Source organism: Aedes aegypti, chromosome 1 (genome assembly GCF_002204515.2).
Source record: "Aedes aegypti strain LVP_AGWG chromosome 1, AaegL5.0 Primary Assembly, whole genome shotgun sequence".
NCBI lineage: Eukaryota > Metazoa > Arthropoda > Insecta > Diptera > Culicidae > Aedes > Aedes aegypti.
In genome coordinates, this window is record NC_035107.1 from 3,375,505 (window position 1) to 3,397,700 (window position 22,196).

The 22,196-nt window shown below is 37.1% G+C and overlaps 1 protein-coding gene across 1 annotated transcript in view; it reads right to left on the reverse strand.

Annotated features, from left to right (window-relative positions):
- Nucleotides 1-19,300, reverse strand: part of LOC5574532 (protein spitz) — a 59,735-nt gene extending 40,435 nt beyond the window's left edge. Inside the window, exon 1 of the mRNA XM_021838789.1 lies at nucleotides 18,633-19,300. The gene's annotated coding sequence lies outside the window, so the exon portion shown is untranslated. The remainder of the gene's footprint in view (nucleotides 1-18,632) is intronic.
- Between the last annotated feature and the right edge of the window lie 2,896 nt (nucleotides 19,301-22,196).

A 22,196-nucleotide genomic window follows, 5' to 3' on the forward strand; every position in this document is an offset into this window, starting at 1 on the left:
TTGTTTTAATATTACATAAAAGTTACGCTTTCAAGAAAATATGTGTTATCATAAGCATGAAACGAACTCACCAGTTGGTAATCCACACAAAACTGACACTGACAGCAAAACTTCTTGGCGTCCCGAAAATAAACCGTCTTGCTTGGGCCTTCCCAAATACGTACCCAGCAAGACGCTCCAAAACAGGTGAAAAAAAAAAAATCTCCGGCGACGAAAACACGCGCGAACCCGTCAGCAAAATCAATCGGACGACGCAAAACCGAACTGTCCTGCATGGGCTTCACGAAGCACTACCCAGCAAGACGCTCCAAAACGGGGAAAAAAATTCTACGGCAACAAAAACGCGCGAATCCGTCACCAAAATCAATCGGACGACGCAAAACCGAACTGTCCTGCTTGGGCTTCACAAAGCACTACCCAGCAAGACGCTCCAAAACAGGGGGAAAAAAAATTCTCCGGCAACAAAAACGCGCGAATCCGTCACCAAAATCAATCGGACGACGCAAAACCGAACTCTCGCGTAACAGTTCTAAAGGGCCAATGATCAAATTGTAAACAAATCGGGTTTTGATACCATTCGATAGCATCTCCCAACACCCACAAACTATGCAAACATTGTCAACATAATCATAAAACTTACCGTTATAAACTCGGTTTTCAAAACGGCCAATAATAGCTTTTTTTCCATATCATTCATTGGCCCCCACTCGAAAAGGCCAATGATTGGTTCTCGCTCCATCAAGAGGGCCTACAATCCGAAAATTTCGCAAACTGTCATTGGCCTTATCATGGTGAGAGGCCAATGACTCTCTCTTGCTCATTCATTGAAAACCGAAAAGGCCTAGCCTTGGGCCAAGCACGCTAATAAAATTCTATTTTGGCCAATAAAAAAGGCCCATGCCTTGATGAAAATCGAAAATAGGCCAAGCATTTAAACTTATCATTTTTTCCACATTTCTCGCGTAACAATTCAAAAGGGCCAATCCTCAGATCGTTGACTCTGAGAAAATTCGATTTGAATATTATTCACCACATTTTCAATTCCTATTTTTCAGTATTCAATACAATCAATGTGATTTCTTGCTAGTTGAGTGACGAATTACTATTACTACACGCTAATAATTGATTTTATTCTGAAAACTGACAAAAATTTGGAAAAAATGATAAGTTTAAATGCTTGGCCCATTTTCGATTTTCATCAAGGCATGGGCCTTTTTTATTGGCCAAAATAGAATTTTATTAGCGTGCTTGGCCCAAGGCTAGGCCTTTTCGGTTGTCAATGAATGAGCAAGAGAGAGTCATTGGCCTCTCACCATGCTAAGGCCAATGACAGTTTGCGAAATTTTCCGATTGTAGGCCCTCTTGATGGAGCGAGAACCAATCATTGGCCTTTTCGAGTGGGGGCCAATGAATGATTTGGAAAAAAAGCGGTTATTGGCCGTTTTGAAAACCGAGTTTATAACGGTAAGTTTTATGATTATGTTGACAATGTTTGCATAGTTTGTGGGTGTTGGGAGATGCTATCGAATGGTATCAAAACCCGATTTGTTTACAATTTGATCATTGGCCCTTTAGAACTGTTACGCGAGATTTTTGTCAGTTTTCAGAATAAAATCAATTATTGGCGTGTAGTAATAGTAAATCGTCACTCAACTAGCAAGAAATCACATTGATTGAATTGAATACTGAAAAATAGGAACTGAAAATGTGGTGAATAATATTCAAATCGAATTTTCTCAGAGTCAACGATCTGAGGATTGGCCCTTTTGAATTGTTACGCGAGAACTGTCCTGCTTGGGCTTCACAAAGCACTACCCAGCAAGACGCTCCAAAACAGGGGAAAAAAATTCTCCAGCAACAAAAACGCGCGAATCCGTCACCAAAATCAATCGGACGACGCAAAACCGAACTGTCCTGCTTGGGCTTCACGAAGCACTACCCAGCAAGACGCTCCAAAACAGGGAAAAAAAAAAAAAAAAAATTCTCCGGCAACGAAAACGCGCGAATCCGCCAGCAAAATCAATCGGACGACGCAAAACCGAACTGTCCTGCTTGGGCTTCACGAAGCACTACCCAGCAAGACGCTCCAAAACAGGGGGAAAAAAAATTCTCCGGCAACAAAAACGCGCGAATCCGTCACCAAAATCAATCGGACGACGCAAAACCGAACTGTCCTGCATGGGCTTCACGAAGCACTACCCAGCAAGACGCTCCAAAACGGGGAAAAAAAAAAAATTCTCCGGCAACAAAAACGCGCGAATCCGTCACCAAAATCAATCGGACGACGCAAAACCGAACTGTCCTGCTTGGGCTTCACAAAGCACTACCCAGCAAGACGCTCCAAAACGGGGAAAAAAATTCTCCAGCAACAAAAACGCGCGAATCCGTCACCAAAATCAATCGGACGACGCAAAACCGAACTGTCCTGCTTGGGCTTCACGAAGCACTCTCAGTTATTAGTTATTGATTTATATCCAGTCACAAATTCTTCAACAGTGCTTATTCAACTTATGAACAGGCAACATTGCTGCATCTGGCGCGAAAGATAGCATGCACAAATCATGGCTTCTATGTTTTACTGCATATATCCAATTGTGCCTGCAGTACAGCCCAATTATTATAACCAAAGTTATACAACTCATACACAAATCAATAACTAATTACTCAGTAGTCCGATTTAAAAACGATCTTCGACAAAATTGCAGCTGATTATTGTATCTCACAGTATCAACGTAGCTCTAATTACTGAGAGCACATGGGCAAACACTATGACCGATTGAATGAATTGCTTGCTTTATCCATAGTAATTCCCATATAAAGTTTGAATGGCTTGTGCAGTCTCAGTTTTCATCCGAATGAGCTCAAATTTTGGGAGGACACTCAGAATTCCAGAATTCGATCTTGAATCGAATGAGCGGTGTGGAACCAAAACGATTTTTTAAATCACTCCAATATATACCCATCTAAATTAACACAAATAATTCGTAAAACTTTTGGATCCCAGATCCATGTTTTTTTTTAATAGAAACACGGATTATTAAGCCCCTGGGTAATCACGTTCGACCGTATAACATTTAACTCTCGCCGTCTCGCATGATCTGGGATAACGCCCTAGAAGCCGCATTGGTGACCACATGTGTAGCTCGTTGTTTCTGAGCAAATTATTAAGCATCCAAACCAACACTACTGGCAGGTATGGAATGATCCTTTCTTCACCATATCGTTGTTACATAACGTGAAACTCCATCCAAATTCTTAGAAAACAACGAGCTACACACATGGTTACCAATGGCTTTTAGGGCTAGATCATAAGTTATGCGAGAACTGTGGGAATATAAATAAATAATAAATTTTTGCATTTCATTCGATTAAGTTCTGAATTAATCATGACTGTTCGAATTTGAAGTTGTTTAAATTCCAGTTTACTTCTCGAAAATCGTTTTTTTTCTGAAACTAAATATTTTCCGATAATTTTAAAAATTGTGCATGGTAAATAAGTTTCTTGAAAATATGAAATTCAGAAATCTCTTCCCAGAAAAAAAGAGACTAAAAAGTAACCAAAAAGAGACCGAAAAGAATTTTTATAAGATTTTGACTACAAATTTCTCTGAGGATACCTTCAGGAATTACTTCAGAGATTGCTCCTAGGATTTCTTCGGAAATTCCTCTATTAATTATAATAGTTTTTTCAAGCAAGTTTTCAAAACTTTTTTCTTAAGCATTCTTTCATGTGTTTTATCCAAGCAAATTTTAATGGAATTTCGAAGAAAGATAACAAATTGTTGAGAAAATTCGTGACGCATTCCTAAGGCAAACTTACGGGTATATTTTGTTACAGTTACTTATGTCATTTCTTAGGTCACCATTGATGAAAGAGGATTTTCAGGAAGACTTACTCTTGAAGAACTTTTAGAAGATTCCAAGATTATTGCTAAGATAATAAAAAATGGAAAAATCAAAATATCTCGCAGGATATTGCAAAGGATCTCCTGGAACACAGGACGAAATTATTGGAAAATTGTGTAGGAATAATCATTCCTACAATCGAAGGATTTCATAGAAAAAAATCGTTGTGGTATTAAATTGTGCGGAACCCTTAAATGAACTTTTCAATATTCCATGGGGATTTTTTAAGGATTTCATTGAAACATGTTTGGATGAACTCCAGTAATCCTTGGATACAAGCAAGAAATGCTGGAGTAAATCCTAGGAAAAAAATCTAAAGAAACTTAATAATGAACCACAGGTCGAATTGAGGGAATTATTTGAAATTTTCTTATTATATTCACTCGAGGAGCTTTTGGATCTATTCTTTGGAATAACCATAGATGAAATGACGTTGAAATTCTTGTCGGGTTTTCTTGGGAAAAATTTGAATAACTAGTGAAAAATATCTGGAGGAAGTCCCAGGATAATCTTTGTTCAAAGTACTCCCTGAGAAAATTACTAGAGGTAGGAACGTTGAAATGTTCAAGGATTTCCTGAAGCAAATTATGGAGGAACTCCTGTAAGCATCCTATAAAAAAAAAATGCTGATGGAATTTCTTGAAGAATTCTCGATAAAATATCTGGAGAAACCACAAGGATATTTCCTGAAGCTGTTCTCGAGAAATACGAGAAGAAATTTTGCATCTCAGTTATTTGCAAGCAAGTTATGGAAAAAAGAGACTTTGAGACTATTTTGGTCAAAATAGAGACTTCAGGCACCATTTATCAAAAATAGAAACTTTTTAGAGACTTGCATAAAAATTGTATCTAAAAAGAAACCTGCTACTAGCCTCAGATATGTTAATCCTTTACTGAATAAATTTAAATCATGTTTTGATAAGCTGATGAAATTTCATACTCGAATGGATCCTCACTGAACAGCTAATATAGTATTTTGAGAGCGTCGCAGCCGAATTTTTTTTCGAATGAAGAGTTTTCTGGCAATTAAATTCTGGCTCTGGGTTATGACGCAAAAATACTTAGACGTGAAAATATTCTCTCATGAATTACTGCCTTAACATAATTTCCCTAGTTGTGATCGAAATTCCCTGAGAATTCCAGTTTTTTTCCAGGTTGAATAAAATTCCCTGATAATTCCAGATTTTCCAGGTTTTTCCATGTAGTAGACACCCTGTTTCTGCAGGAATTTCTCTAGGAGTTACGCTAGGACAATCTCTTCGAGGATTGCTCAAAACATGTATCTAGTGATATCTCCAGAATTTCCTACGAGGATTCCTTCACGGATACATACAAACATATTCTCAAGCAATCCTCTCGAGATTCATCCAGGAATCCGGGGATTCTACCAGAAATTCCTTCATGTATTCTACAACTCACATATTTCTCAAGGGATTCCCCAAGAATTTCCCCCAGGAATTCTCCCAGAGTTAACACCAAGATAATCGCTACATGACTTACTCTGAGGATTTCTCCAGATAATCCTCGAGGAATTCGTTCTGGCTCCCAAACAATCATCCAGGGATTCCTCCAAGCGTTAGTCATGAAATTCACCCATGTATTTCTGCAGGCTTTCATCAGAATTATCCTAAGAATTTCTAAATAGGATTACAATAAGCAAATCTACAAAAAAAAATCCTGTAGTAAAATCTTTACATACCTACATTTATTTTAGAAAAAAAAAAAAATCATGGACTCCTCCAGAGACTTCTCCCGGAATTTCTTCAGAATTTACTTCATAGATTCCCCCAAGATTTATTCCAGGGATTTCTCGAGTAATTTATCCTGGGATACCTCCAAGGGTTCTCCACGTAGAGATGGATTGCAGTAGTCTTTCAGCAATTAATTAGATAATCCTTCAAATATTCCTACAGAAGTTTCTGCAGAAACTTCTCCAGGGATTCCTACAGAGATTTCGCCAGCTTGTACTTCAAGAATTTCTCCAAGGATTGCTCTAAAAAACTCTCTACATGATTTCGTCTAATAATATTTCCAATGATGAGAAGGTTGAGAATCGACCGTATATTTTAATGAAAAATACTTTTCGTCTATGTAGTCTTTATTATGAGAAAAGCCGTTGGAAAAATAAAGTGTAGCTAATAAACATATTTGATGTTTCAGGGATTTCTTCAGGAATTCCTCTAGCTGTTTTCTAAGGAATCCTTCCAATAGCTCCTGCAAGAATTTACCCAGGGATACTACCAGGAGTTTAACCGTGGATACATCTATGGATTGGGGCCTTCCTTAGCCGAGTGGTTAAAGTTCGCGGCTACAAAGCATAGCCATGCTGAAAGTGTCTGGGTTCAATTTCCGGTCGGTCAAGGATCTTTTCTTTTTGATTTCTCTGGGCATGAAGTATCTTCGTACCTGCCACACGATATACGAATGCTAAAATAGCAACTTTGGCAAAGAAAGCTCTCAGTTAATAACTGCTTATAAATCTAGGAAAACTTGAATACATTACATTATATTTAACATTTTGAACTAATTACATATCCTGTGACTCCTTTGTTTTCCGGACATTCCGCAGAAATATTGTCTAGCCTCAAATTTCATTAAGGGTTTATTTATTTAAACACAACCTGCTACGTGCTACCTCAGTACAACTGATCAGGTACAACCGAAACCACATTAACTTGACGCCACACTACAAACATCAATGGTAACAGTACCTATTCGTCGAAATGAAGTAAAAAAACGGGCTCCGCGAGACATTTTCTCACTCAGCCGTAGAGAGCCCATCAAAAGTTCGATTTGGTCGCAGTCATTACCATCCTCTGTCACACGATGATGTGCATCGGCGCGCATGATGAAGGAAAATAAGCGGTACTCATCATCTTTTTTTACAGCCATTCATCAAACAGCCAACTTGCCAACCGACCTCGGAACCGTTTGCTGATCCGGGGAGGAAGGCCTCTGCTCCTCTGCGTTCGGTTCCCGGCTGCCACATCGTTGTGGAAAAGGCCAGGAGTCGGAACATGAACCAGACCCCGAAGTCGAGGAAAGGCTTCTTTAATTTATCCACAAAAATAAGCGTGAAAGAGATTCCGATATTCTTTCGCTTCATTCGCCGTTTGCCTCCCCCGCAGCGCATACCTACCGCACCCACCGCCTTGCTACGTGTCCGTTCCGTATTAGGGGCCGAAGAGCTAGGCGGCGGCACACAGTGGTTTCTTTTGTTCTACGGAGCGGTCCTAAGACATTTAAACGATTCAAAAATTATATGTTTCGACTGTCAAAACTCTTGAGATTGTTTTCATTGATAACAATTTAAACAATTTAACTTGAAATTTCTTAAAATAATGCAAACTCAGTGTTATTTAAAAGATTATACGAGATAAAAAGCGACAATATTCCTAATTTGTGTACTTTTATAAACTGTTTTACTTCGGTTTTTTGGGCTATTAAGGGTACCACTGTGCGACGGTGGCACAGCTTCGGTTCGGTTTGCCATGGTGGCTCTCTGTGTGTCGACAACAGCGCGCAGCAGTCAGTGGCTTTGGCTGACCGTTTCATACCACCTGTGAGATGATGGTTTGTCTTGCCTCTGCGTTATGTACACGTAGAGAACAGTGCACGGTCACCGCCCAAAAAAAGGTGCATCGAGCATGGGAAAGCATAGTTTGGAACAGCACGAGAGGCCATGAGAATCGGGGGTAGGCACGTACATTGGCAGCGATGACCATACTCGTGCATTGGAATACGATGATAAAACACTTCTCGAGACCTAAATCCAAATCCAAAGAATTTATTTTACTTTTTCCATTCTACAAAAGGGATCGAAAATTTGAATGGAATGGCAACTGCGAACTGCAAACACAACTATGGGAATTTCTATGTATATTTCAAGACCACAGCACTGACCTAACTCCACGCATTTTTGGTAATTACAAGAATCAATATATATAGATAATATTTTTGTTTTACACAACCATGATGTAGATATACTTATTTTATGATTCTATAACAATCCCCAGAATTTCATTTCCCTCCCCAGAACACTATATACCTATTTAAAATTAAAAAAAAAAATCTAGTTTAAAATATTTATTTGAACCTTCATACAAATTTCCAAAGTCGATTTCTTGTACAAGAAAGTCATTCGTAGTATCATGTTATAACATCTCCGAACTGATTTGCTATACTATGTAAAATCGACAAAATAAAAAAAAAAGTATTCATCACTATTCTGCACGTTTAAATGGTACACCCTTCTTTACGTCAAAAAGAGTTAGTCTTATTTCGTATGTATTTTTCCAAAAACATTTTCTGAGTTTTGTATACTACATTTTTACTTAAGGTTGTCACATTAAAAAAAAAACACACTGAAAAAACATAGTTAATTTCCTCAGCATTGGATCGACCAAAATTTCAAAACAAGGTGTCATTGGAATCGTAATCTTATATTCTTTGAAGAGCATTCAAAATCTGAAAACTATTCAAAATCAATTAAACAGTCATTCATGTCATCGTGCAAAAATTTGGGTTCACTCCTTAGTATGATGTATGTATAGTGCAAAAGTGTGACGGGGTTGGTGGTCTAATGGCTATCGCTTCTGCTTTGCAAGCAGAAGGTCGTGGGTTCAATCCCAGGCCCGTCCCTTTCACATATCTGTAACACTCTTCCTAATAGCTGTCTTCCTCTATCTCTCTGCGTCATTATGGCGCAAACATCATCAGTTCTAGCTATCGCTAGAATTGAAATATACCACAGTGGTATCCATATGGTCGAATACTTCATCCATCACGAACAAAACACTCCAACTTCCAAGGTAGCTGTGGAAAATGCAGGAGATTCTCCGGTTTCATAGTGACAACGGCTAACTACTTAACATTCCTTCCTCTTCCCGATAGACATAAGGACGTGGCCGGCGCCGTTATCAATCGAGAAATATCAAGGGTAGTGTGATTGTACGTACATTGAAGATGGAGAAAAAGCTAAAACCCAAGCTTCATCTGAGTGGTTCTCTGTGCAATATCACTATCCTGATTGATCACGGAGTAGCAACTACAAAGTGTATGTTCCATCAGTAGATCGTTTTTGATCGTGTATGTATAGTGTGCAAATGCAAATAATGGCACATACATGATTGATTTGAGATTTCACACATTTTTCATGTTTTGAGTGAGTTCAGGTGCACCAAAAATTTTGCACGATGACTTAAAAGACTTTTTTAATTATTTTGAATAGTTTTCAGATTCTTCCGCAAAAAAATCCTGAGTGCTCTTCAAAGAATATACAATTACGATTCTAATGACACCTTGTTTTGAAATTTTGGTCGATCCAATGCTGAGGAAATTAGCTATGTTTTTCCAGGGTGGTTTTTGAAAAATGTCACAACTTTAAGTAAAAATTTTGTATACAAAACTCAAAAAATGTTTTTGGAAAAATACATACGAAGCAAGACTAACTCTTTGTCTTTCGAATGCGGCTTAGAGAGCTTCAATTGAACGTGTAATTACAGAGATATGGACACAACACTTTTGTATGTTTTTACGGGGTGAACTCAAACTCATGCACGGGAGTGTAAATGGTCATATCTCAAAACACGGATGCACAACGTTACTTATTTTTTCACAACAGCCTTCCACTAAAGTATTGTTTTGAAATCTGTATAACCGAACACGAGAAAAAAAAAACTGTAGTCTGAGATATTGAAGTGGTTATGACGATTATACCCCGTTTGGCATAAAGCCGTTTGGCATAATGATTGACTTAGAATGAATATCGGCATTTTTGAAGCTTTTACCGAGATCAACACCACCGAGCCCATCGCAATAATTTTTGGTAGGTTCTAAACAAGCGTGATGTTCGTTCAGAAATTTTCCATGCTATCAATGTTAAAAATTGTTGTGACATTTGAGAGCCCTACTAAATAAAACTCGTGACGGGTCTGGTGGAAGATCTTTTTGGAATAATATTTTTTTCTACATCCCAGAACATAGAGTATATCTTTGAGCTTGTTGTGATGTTGGCAAAAAAGCTAAGGACGGTGAAACTCGAAAGAACCGCCAATTAAATAAAGAAGGATGCATATTAGATGGCCAGTTCGTTCACCACCCTGACATGTATAAAGTTACGACAGTTATGAGTGCTAAAAACTTTTCGATGAAATGGGCTAATTGAGAAAATGGGATATTCGGGGACTGGCATTCGAGGAACTGGCGTTCGGGGAAACGACATTCGGGGAACCGACATTCGATGAAAAGTAGGACAACCCATCGAAGTAACTGCAGTAATCGATGCCTCTTTTCGCTGATAACTTGAGCAGATCAATGTTATTGAATGCCGCTCTTTTGTCAGTTAGGAATACAGCTCCAAAGAACAACCTATGTATAAAAGAAGGTGAAAGTTATTTAAATTTTGAATCAACAGTTTCTATACCTATAATTATGATTATATCATATTTAGAAAAAAAATATAACGTTTGAAAGAAGGGTAAATTTGTGCTAAATATATCAAAATCTTCAGTGCATAAATTTATTCCAACAGCGAAAGTCAAAAGAAGAATTAATATTTGAAAGCAGGGTGATTTCTGGATAAATAATAAAATACTATTGGCAATAACTTTCCTAATATGCTTTAGTTTATTCAAGAGCATATGATTATTGAACAAAGTGTCATTTTATGTCAATTGACTCCAAAACAAGCCTGATGTCATCAGATATATTCAATAGAAACAAACGTAAAAACGGACATCTCAAAATATTCTTGGTTCAGACTCATTATGCCAAACGACCGTTATGCCAAACGACTTTATGCCAAATGACCTACCACCGGTTATGACTACGCGTCGATCCTCCAAGGAATTTTGGAATATATCCGGATCCAGATGACCAATGATCAAAACTATGCACAGAGCAAAAACAAATTGAAAAACAATTCTCGCGGAATATTACTAAAGGACCTATGTACAAATGAGAGATTCTCTCCTCTCTCGTTCTCTTTCGATTATAACAGTGGAACACTAAAAATTTTGGAAAGTTTTTCATCATAGATCGAAACTCAATTTCCTTGACTAGCGTTTCATACAAAAAACGCAACAGAAGAGATTAATGTGACTCAGTTATTAATGAAAGAGAAAGTAAACAAAGAGAGCCTCTCAATGTTAGATAGGTCCTTTAGTAATGTTCCGCGAGAATTCAACAAAATGATTTTTTAATTATGTATCACAAAATTCCATAGAGACGAACCAGCCTCGGGCTGAAAGTCGTTTTTTTTCTATCTTTATTAACGAGATTTTTAGCCCTGGGCTAGTTCATCTCGGGACTAACGGATTTACTTCCCTTCCGAAGGAAGTCGTCACTGAAATTTTAGTGACTATCACGGGGATGGGCTGAAAGTCTCTCTAATAAAGAAAAATAATAATAATAAGAATAATAATAAAAACCGACACAGATTCTTATAGAAGAAAAAAAAAGTGCAAAAATGTTAAAAATTAAAAAAAAGTTTATGCGGTAAGGTTTTTTTTTGTAAAAAAATTAAGCCCAGAAAATGTTTAGCAAATGTTTTTTTCTGGATTTTTGACCTCAAGGATTTTGAATTTCTCCAACAGTTTCTCAATCTCTGAATTCTGCTATGCCTTTGATAAAGAACTTCAACAAGTAATTTGTCCAGGATTCTAAAAGAATTTGACTATGCATTCTTCAATTGATTATGCCTACGACACCTTTAAATTGTTTCCTGAGTTCATGTAGGGATTTGTGTAGAGACTCCTTCGTAAATTATATCAGCTATTTTTCATGATTTTTCCAGCGACCCTTTTTAGGAGCACTCTAATAATTATTTGTGAAATGCTCTAGGAATTATTCCAAAAAATCGTGCAAATATTTATTCAAAAACAAGAAAAACAATCCTCTCGGAATATCTATAGCAATTTCATTATAAACTTCTGCAGAAGTTTCTCCAAGGGTTTATTCAAGAGCCACGTACTACTTGAATTTCTTCAAGATTTTTTTTCTCTGGACGAATACAGATTATTTTTTATAACCAAAATGTATTCTAGGATTTCTACAAAAACTGATAAAGTTCCCCGAATATCCCATAGAATGCTCTCGAAATACTGCTATCAGCTATTTCAGGAACTTTTCCATTGGAAATCTATCGAGAATATTTATTGTATTTTGATTGAATTGTCTTATGATTTTTTCATACATTTTTAAAGAATTCTTACAAAATGTATCCTCCAGGAAACTTCAAATGAGTATGTGTTAAGTTTTTAACTATGAATTCCGCAAAATAAAATACTTGAATTTCCGTTGTTGTCACCTTCATTATTGTTTCCAGGATTCTCGCAGCATTAATCCAGAGAATCCATCAATACATTTGGTCGAAATTGACCAGAATGCTTTAGAAATGTTCATGAACTGCTGAACATTCACTTTTTTTAGATTCCTGAAAAAAAAACGCTTTAGAGTTTTTCCGAGTCTTCAAAGATTCCTCTAAAACTCCCTGGATTTTAATCTCTACTTAGCTTTGAAATATAAACAATAAAATAAAAGAAATAAAACAAGGGAAAACATTGAGAAAACATGTAGGAAAGTCTGAAAATGCGTGCTATGTGAATAACATAAATTTTAGATTTATTTACTCATCAACAAATACCCGTTGAACAAAATTAAGAAACAAAAAATACTTTGCTTTGATATAACGTAACTACGATATAACGTAACGAAAACAAAAATCAAGTTTCGTTATATCGAGGTATTACTGTATTAGAGTTTGTGACAATATTTTAAAATAAACATCACGTTTAGTACTGATTTCGATCGCTATAATTACAATCAAATAGGTATGACCTGCAACAGAGTAAATTTATTTAAAATATCTTAGCTTGATTGAATCGTGTCAATGGTAGTCACGGAAGCCATTTGCTATATATTTTAATAAAAATTTCACCGATGGAATATTTTAAAACTTTCCGATTATGAAAATATAACCCAATTACAGAACTCTAGCGAAAAAAAATCCGAGGTACATACAAACTCTTAGAGTCTATTAAACAATCAGGCTTTTTAAAAACATCTTGCCGGAAATTGGTCTAAGGTTTTATCAACAGTGGACAAACGAATTTCATAAGATCTCGAGTATCAATAAATCGTGCTTCGTTGTTTAGTAACCTGACAATTATTGGTTTAAATTGAAAAAACTGAAAAACAGCCGTGTTCACAAAAAAAATAGATGTGTAGGTTCATTCATGAATTCCTCCAAGAATTTTTTCTCAATACTACTCCAACAATTATTCTATGGAACCCTGATGAAATTTTTTCCAAGAATATTCATGTAATAGGTTTATAAATTGTTCCAGAAACATACTGGGTACATGAAAGAGATTGTTTATTCGTTCAAGATTAAATTTCTTCAAGCGTTGCCTCTTAAACTCGTCCAGAAACTACACCCGGAATTCCTATGAATTAATTTTAATTTTTAAGGAATGACTTTAATTACTTTTTGTTACATTCTTTCGGGGTTTTTCTTCAGTAATACATCGAAATATTCATTTAAAATTTGCTCCTAATGTTTTATTGGGATTCTTCCATGAATAACTCCATAAGCTCTTGAAAGTATCCCTTCAAAATTACATTTTGTTGAAACTTTCTAAGAGTATTCTTAATGCAGTTTAGCTTAGCACTCATAAAAAAAAAAATTCTAAATTCCTCTCAAAACTGTTTAAGAGATTCCTTCAAAAATTCCTCTTATTTCCCTTCTGAGTTTTTTTTTGCAAAATTGCTAAAATTATTGAAGGACTCTTACAGAAATCATCTCACGAGATATTTCAATTATTCGACCAGGGATTTCACTAAGATCTTTTTCAAGCATTTAAGCATCCCATAGGGATAAGAATAATTTCAAATATTTACCGATGACTTTATCGAATGTTATTTATGGATACCTCTAAGAACACCAAACATACGGAAACTAAAGTTTCTGAAAATATTACTTTTTGGTCTTACAGTATGAAATGTAAGATTTTTTTACAATTCCAGGTCGAATTCTTGATGAAATGCCTATAAAACTTCTGAAATAATTCTATAAAATTCTTCATAACACTTCTGGATGAAATTCAAATAATTTTAGGGAAATTTATATAGAAATCTCCAGTTCAAATAGAAGAAGCAAAAACCTGGCTACGACCATGTCCCTTGCCTCCTCAAAAGTCTCTGTAGGTCAAAATTTGAAAACAGAAACAAAAAATATGTCCCGATTTTGTCAGGTTCCCCATTTTGTCACCCTAAAATTCATCGAGGGGCTGACAAAATCGGGTAAGCAAGGCGGTGGAAGAAAGGGAAGAATCTAATTATTGAGCATAGTGTCAAGCCCAGAGAGTGTGATTTAGGAGGAGTCCTTTCAAATATCAATTTTCGATAAATTCCACGAAAGTGTTTATTTTGCCCAGATACCTTTTTACTAGCCTTGATTTCGACCCAATTTTCTATTTCGTTCTGACATTTGACATGATTTTTATCACCATCACTGGATACCGCACATCATATTTATATAAAACATGGCTATGCCCATGCTAGCCGAGGATAACTGATACGTGTTGGATTTTTTTTATCTTGAAATAAGCATTTGCTTATAAGGAAAGGATTTCTGAGGATTTCTTTAAATTTGAACGAAAAAGCTGGTTTTTCATTTTTGATGATTGCTGATGATTGAATGATGGATTCTTGAGCCTTAAGCCCATTCAAATTAAACCAAATAATCCACAAGATTTTTGAATCCCAGTATGATCGATCATTTTTTTTTCGGATAACCGAGCCCCCGGTTAATCAAATACCTGTATAATCGAGACTGACCTGTGCAACATTGAAATTTGGTATTTATTGTATTTACTAAATTATTGATAGTTGTTTCGAATTTTAAATTGAAAATTGTTTCATTCCAGATTACTTTTCCAAATCAATTTATTGAAATCGAATAATTTTCATTATTTTGAAAAATACGTGCATAAAGTTATGTGAATCCTGATCAATTTTGCATTTTGATAGCGGCGCAGACGAATTTTTTCGATTGCATAGAGTTTTATATCACTAAATGGTTAACTCTGGGGGGTTTTGACGAAAATCCTTTGTCGTGAACACATCCTACCTTAAATTACAACTTCAAAATAATTTCTGACATCTGAATAAAATTACATGATAATTCCAGGTTTTCCATATATTAGACACCATGTTTCAGCATTGCAGTCAAGATACGGATGAGGATTTGAGAATTTTAACTACCACACGATATAAGAATGCGAAATAGCAACTTAAAAAAAAGCTTTCAGTTGAGCTGAGAAACACCTCCAAGAATAAGAAGATCTGTGGTTAAAAGCTTTGGAATAATTCAAGAGAAATCCCTTTTGTAGTTGGTAGATGAATTCCTAAAAGCTTTTGTGGACAAATTGTGGAGAGTTAAAAACTACCCGAAACAGTTTATAAGTTAATCTTTTTCTAGAGATAAATACTTGCAGATAAAGCAAAATATATATTGCAAAAGTATGAAAAAACTAATTTTGTTTGGTCAAGTTTCCAGTTTCTCGAGTGGCAAGCATGGATAAATAAGAGTTTGTCGGATGTTTGATCATCTTGTAGGTACTGATCTTTGGCAAACATTGGCCGAACGTCTGAAACGTCAAATAGCCAAATATATGCACACTAAGGGCCCATTCACAAATTTCATAACGCTGAAGGGGGTGGGTGGGTGTCCTAACGATGTTACGGCCCATACAAAAACTGAAAAATATATATTTTTTTTTTTGTCGATAGCTACTACCCCTTACTGGCACTCTTAATCTGCCCTAAGCTCCTTCCCAGCATTTGCTTTTATAAGCCTCTATTGCGTTCATCACACAGACGTTCCTAAGCAATGTTGCTCAAATGGTCACTGTGTACGCTAGCAGCAATCAGCCCTTGCCGTAGTTTTGCAGTCTAATAGTTCAGACTACTATCAAACTATGATAAGGCCTGAACTGCTACTAGAGTGGTTAAAGTGAAGAACGAAATAGTTTTATTAAAAGGTCCTCATTCCCCATTTCATTTCATCACTCACTATCGTCACTTTCATTTTCGACACTTGCACGTATATCATCGATTATCACTCATCAACTTTCGTACTACACTTCAGGTATACTTTCCATTATATCACTTTTCACATAACACCATTTTCATATAAATTCATTGTTATTACCATTTACCATCTGTTAGCATTACTAAGTAATTAAAAGATATTCTATTTAAATTTTTCATTATTTTTGTTGCTGTAGAGTCATTACTATTCCAACTACGATTTAGCACTATGATCAAGAAAGTTACAGTAAAAAAATCACTTCGATCCATTCTTCTGCACTCGCTGTTATTATTAACACTTTTATCATGCAAATTTGAAGAACTAGGCAATAAAGTTTATATTCAGAGAAATGATTGCACAATGTATTATGGTCATTATTAAATTAGTAGGGTTCACATCATCATTATTATTTTTTAACAAAACTATCAGAATCACTTCTAATTTCATTTTCAAATTTTCATCACCATAGATTTCATTATAAAGTAACTATTAGCACCCTCACAATCACTAAATTTAATAACGACGAGTGTAACGCACAGTTCCACCAAACACCCATTCTTATGTTGCATTATAAAACGATTGATCACACGTTGGCTTCGAAACTTAACCACCATTACTGATTAGTACAAAGGATGCTACAGCTCGTGTAAACGAACTAAAACATCAACAACCAGCACTGGTTTATAAGCAACTAATGAGCCCTGGCGGTCCCTCCGTTCGAAGAGAACCTGATAATATGGCGAAACATATTAACAGATCCTCTGCCTGAATGCAGCCGTTTCATGAAAATCATGAACCGTTAGAGGTGTGCCAAAGTATTGGGAAGGTGATATGTTTCACAGACGGGTATTATTATGGTGCACCTTCTACTTTGGCACCGTCAACCCCTGTGATCGTGGCCAGAAAAAAAAAAAAAAAAAAAAAAAAAAAAAAAAAAAAAAAAAAAAAAAAAAAGAGCTGAAAAATATTCATACAAAAATGTGGGTGGGTGTCCGAAATGGTCAATTTAAGTGTTATGAAATAAATCTCGCGTAACAATTCAAAAGGGCCAATCCTCAGATCGTTGACTCTGAGAAAATTCGATTTGAATATTATTCACCACATTTTCAATTCCTATTTTTCAGTATTCAATACAATCAATGTGATTTCTTGCTAGTTGAGTGACGAATTACTATTACTACACGCTAATAATTGATTTTATTCTGAAAACTGACAAAAATTTGGAAAAAATGATAAGTTTAAATGCTTGGCCCATTTTCGATTTTCATCAAGGCATGGGCCTTTTTTATTGGCCAAAATAGAATTTTATTAGCGTGCTTGGCCCAAGGCTAGGCCTTTTCGGTTGTCAATGAATGAGCAAGAGAGAGTCATTGGCCTCTCACCATGCTAAGGCCAATGACAGTTTGCGAAATTTTCCGATTGTAGGCCCTCTTGATGGAGCGAGAACCAATCATTGGCCTTTTCGAGTGGGGGCCAATGAATGATTTGGAAAAAAGCGGTTATTGGCCGTTTTGAAAACCGAGTTTATAACGGTAAGTTTTATGATTATGTTGACAATGTTTGCATAGTTTGTGGGTGTTGGGAGATGCTATCGAATGGTATCAAAACCCGATTTGTTTACAATTTGATCATTGGCCCTTTAGAACTGTTACGCGAGAAATGAATGAGACCTAAGGCAAAGTGTGTACTGATAGCAAGAGGAAAATAACCATCATCGTTTTACAAATTTTCAAAACCATTTTTTTGCTCGAAACTGAAACAATGCTCAAAAAAATCTATCATTGCATTGCACTTGCTATCTAAAATACGATGATAGATTTTCATTAGAATTGATTGAAATTTAAACGAAAAAACTGGTTTTCAATTTTTGATGATTGGTGATGATTGAATGATGGATTCTTGAGCCTTAACGCCCATGGTGTCTGTAGAGCTCCATCACTTTTCGACGAATTCAACGTAAACCAATTAAGTTAAACATTGTAAACTTGTTATTGGAATAATGTTATAAGCCCATTAGAGTACTCATATATTATACTTTTCGGTTTAACAGTGTAACCTAGTGTAACTATCGATAAAATCGCTATAGCAAATCACTATTGATTCACTACCAAAAACTTTCGTTACGATTTCGTTAAATTGAAACAAAAGATCAAATTAGTATTTGTATGTTTATTTTTGACGATCACCTATTAGTTTTAAACTTTTTACAGGGTCAAGGAAGGTGATTTTGAAATTTACATGTAGAAATTTACATTAGTACCAAAAATTGTTACGAGTTAGGAATATTGTTTAAATAATTACATGCATTCAGAGGCAAATAACCTAGGGTAAAACTCTGTATAATAAGAAGTATTACTTATTTATTCTACATTGTTTAAATGCTATTACACCAGATACGACGATACCACAATACCTAATTATTTTACAGTTTGTTTTAGCCATATGTCGTGCAAAATCCACCCCAAATGCAGTTCAAGAAAACGGGGGCTACCTCGAAGCATCTTTATGACCATAAATCGTTGCCCTCCCGAAAAACTAAGCAGTGTAAAAATATTGTCCAAGAACACCTGGCATCCATTTCGATACACAAGAGGAAAATAAAGAGAAGAAACAAAAAAATGCCACAACTTACCCGTCCCGATCTCGAAACACACCTTCCGTCGTCGATTCCGTCCGCCGGTGCTTCACTGCTTATTGCAGTCTAGCTCTAAGCTCCTCCAAGCTGCTGCTGCTCTGTAGGCTTCAGTAAAGTTGGTTCACTTTTCCACTGGCACTACTGCGACTCTTGTTGTTATTCCCAAACAGTGTTTGTTCCGATCCGATACTGATGCAATGATGATGACGATGACGATTCGGAGAGTGGCGTGAGAGACAACACTACCTTTCAATGACGGGTGAGCGTTGTGTGAAACACTCCACTTTTTTTTCTTTCTTCTCTTCTTCAGATATTCGTAAGACGAAGGGGGGCACAAGGAAAAACTTCGAGGCACTTTTCCACTTTGCTTCCACGCATAATTTCACCCGAAAGCGATCAAGATTCGCACCAATATTCGTTGGAAAACGCTTTCCAATCGACTACCATGACTTTACTAGCACATGCGAGGCACTTTTATCCACTTTTCACGATGCCATTTGGAGAATAATCACTCTTTTAGCACACGAAATTCCGCTTCTACACGACTCAATGGCAGGGAATATGTACAATGTACATGTACAAAGGTGCGATCGACGAGGGTCATGAAAAAATCGCTTCATCAGTGCTGCCAGAGCCAGTACGATTTGCTCTGATGATGGCATGCATTTTTGACGCAAGCAATTTCGCCCGGTCATGGTGTGCGGGGCTGACTGTCCTCTAGCTGAAAATACAGAGCTGAACTTTTTTATGCGCCGAGAGATCCTTTGCGATTAGGGCTTATTCACACATTTCATAACGCTGAAGGGGGTGGGTGGGTGTTCTCATGATGTTACGGCTCATACAAAATTTGTAGAATGTTCATACAAAAAGCGTTACAAAGGGGTGGGTTGGTGGGTGTCAAAAATGGTCATTTGCAGCGTTATGTAATAAATGAATGTGCCCTTAAGCGAAGTATGCACTTCAACAGAAAAGTAATCGCCTATCTAGATGCATGGGAAATTTCTTCCAAGAAATGCTCAAGAAAAGCATTTTTCTTTGATCGCAGTACGCAGTTGAAAAGAAATGTCAATTCAAATGGAGCTCACTGTAGGAAATTTCTTGACCATTTCTTGGGCAGAAATTTTTACTTTTCTTGAGCGGAACAGCATACCTAGCTTTATCCACAATAGTACACCCCCGTTAAGGGGGCAGGATCCGTCATTCATTTCGGAATTTTCAAAAGCAGTTTTTTCGTTCAAAATCAAGAATGTTTACAGGAAAATGTGTTTACTGTATTCTATTCTCCAACCGAAACACAGTGAACACATTTTCATCGAATAATTTTCAGTTTTAAACAGAAAAACTGCTTTGGGTTTATTCACAAATTTCATAACGCCAAAAATTGCCATTTTCGACACCCACCCACCCCCTCGTAACGCTTTTTGTATGAATATTTTACAAATTTTGTACGAGCCGTAACACCGCGAGGACACCCACCCACCCCCTTTAGCGTTATGAAATTTGTGAATGGGCCCTTTTGAAGTTTCGATGATGACGATGATTACGATGACGGAGCGTTGATCGTTAATTTGAACGATACCTCATGCAAACCATCGGGGTTCATTTTTAATTTGAACTTCTAGTCACCCTAGAAACGTGTTTCTGGTCACCTGCTTCACTGTTTTATTTTTATTCTGCGTTCCGTTCCACAGCGTTCCATTCCACCTTACTCCGTTCCATGAGCTAAATGACGTTTGAATCATTTTTAATCTGAACGATGTGCAAATTAGCGGGGTACGAATTAAAAAGTGTTCAGATTAAAGCTAAGTATGCTGTTCCGCTCAAGAAAAGTAAAGAAATTCCTTGACTGAATGGGTCAAGAAATTTCCTACAGAGAGCTCCATTTGAAATGACATTTCTTCTCAACTGCGTACTGCAATCAGAAAAATGTGATTTTCTGGACCATTTTTGGGAAGAAATTTTCCACGCATCGAGATAGGCGATTACTTTTCTTGTCAGTAGCAAACCTGCCTTAAATGTGGTCAAACCAACGGGGGTACCCGTAAGTCCATTTTACGAGACGTTTTTAAACAGCTGATCACTTATTTTATGAATGAAATTTTGACAGGAGCCGGTGTCGTAATGGGATGGTACACAAATTATGTCACGCTAAATTTCCACTTTTTCGACCCCTCCCCCCCCTTTGTCACACTTTTTGTATGAGTTCTCCGAAAATTTTGTAAGGCTTGTCACGCTTGGCTCGACCACCTCCCCCCCGCCCCCTTGGAGCGTGACGTAATTTGTGCATGACCCCGTGAAAGTAACAGTAATATCACAGAGAACAGACATGGAGGCTCGAACAAAATTTCATCTGAACCATGTGTAAAGGTTCGAATCAACCATCAGCGCCGCCAACGCAGACAGCCCGACATACTAACTCGTTTCGACAACACGAGGCCCATTCACAAATTTCATAACGCTGAAGGGGGTGGGTGGGTGTCCTCGTGCTGTTACGGCTCATGCAAAATTTATAAAATGTTCATACAAAAAGCGTTACGAGGGGGTGGGTGGGTGTCGAAAATGGCCATTTTTAGCGTTATGAAATTTGTGAATAAACCCCACGATGTCACTAGTCAACGTCAAAATGCATTAGCACAAAAGGAACGCTAGCGACAAGTGGCAATTTTTGATATCGACACTAGCGCCAGAGTGTGGGGCTCAGATAGCCGTAGCGGTAAACGCGCAGCTATTCAGCATGACCATGCTGAGGGTCGTGGGTTCGAGTCCCGCTGGTCGAGGATCTTTTCAGGTTGGAAATTTTCTCGATTCCCAGGGCATAGAGTATCTTCGTACCTGCCACACGATATACACATGCAAAAATGGTCAATCGGCAAAGAAAGTTCTCAGTTAATAACTGTGGAAGTGCTCATAAGAACACTTATCTGAGAAGCAGGCTTTGTCCCAGTGGGGACGTAACGCCAGAGAGAAGAAGAACTAGCGCCAGAGTGTAAAAAGCGGCAAATTTGTAGCATTCTCAATCTGACGACAGCGCAAGGGGGAGGTCACTCTACGCACTTCATTCGGCACAGTTGTGCCGTCAGAGCACCAAGGTGTGCCAAGCGTGCTATAATACTACATGCAATAAAAAACAATGAACTGAAATTATGGAAAAACGGTCTCAGCAAGCATTGACATGTTTAATTTTCTTCTGGTTTGCCTTCCAAGTTTTTCATGGGCGGTGGTTATCCGGGATACATTTTACTAACATTAAACACCATCCATAAATGACATAGTAGTTTAGGGGGAAGGGAGAAGTCTACAATTTTGTGACGAACCATGTATTAGGTATAGAAAATATGGGCTACGACGGGGGAGAGGGTGTCAAAAATCTGTCAAAAAATACTACGTCATTTATGGACGTGCCCTTATCGCAGGAGAAATCGAGAAAGCCATTCATATTCTTGATGTAAGACTTCAATGGGAAGGTGTAGAAAAAGGCCCATATGAATTCCGAGACAACATGGAAACTGTTGCACGGAGCACCAACGATAATGTATAGAATCGTGGGGCCAGGGAGAGGGT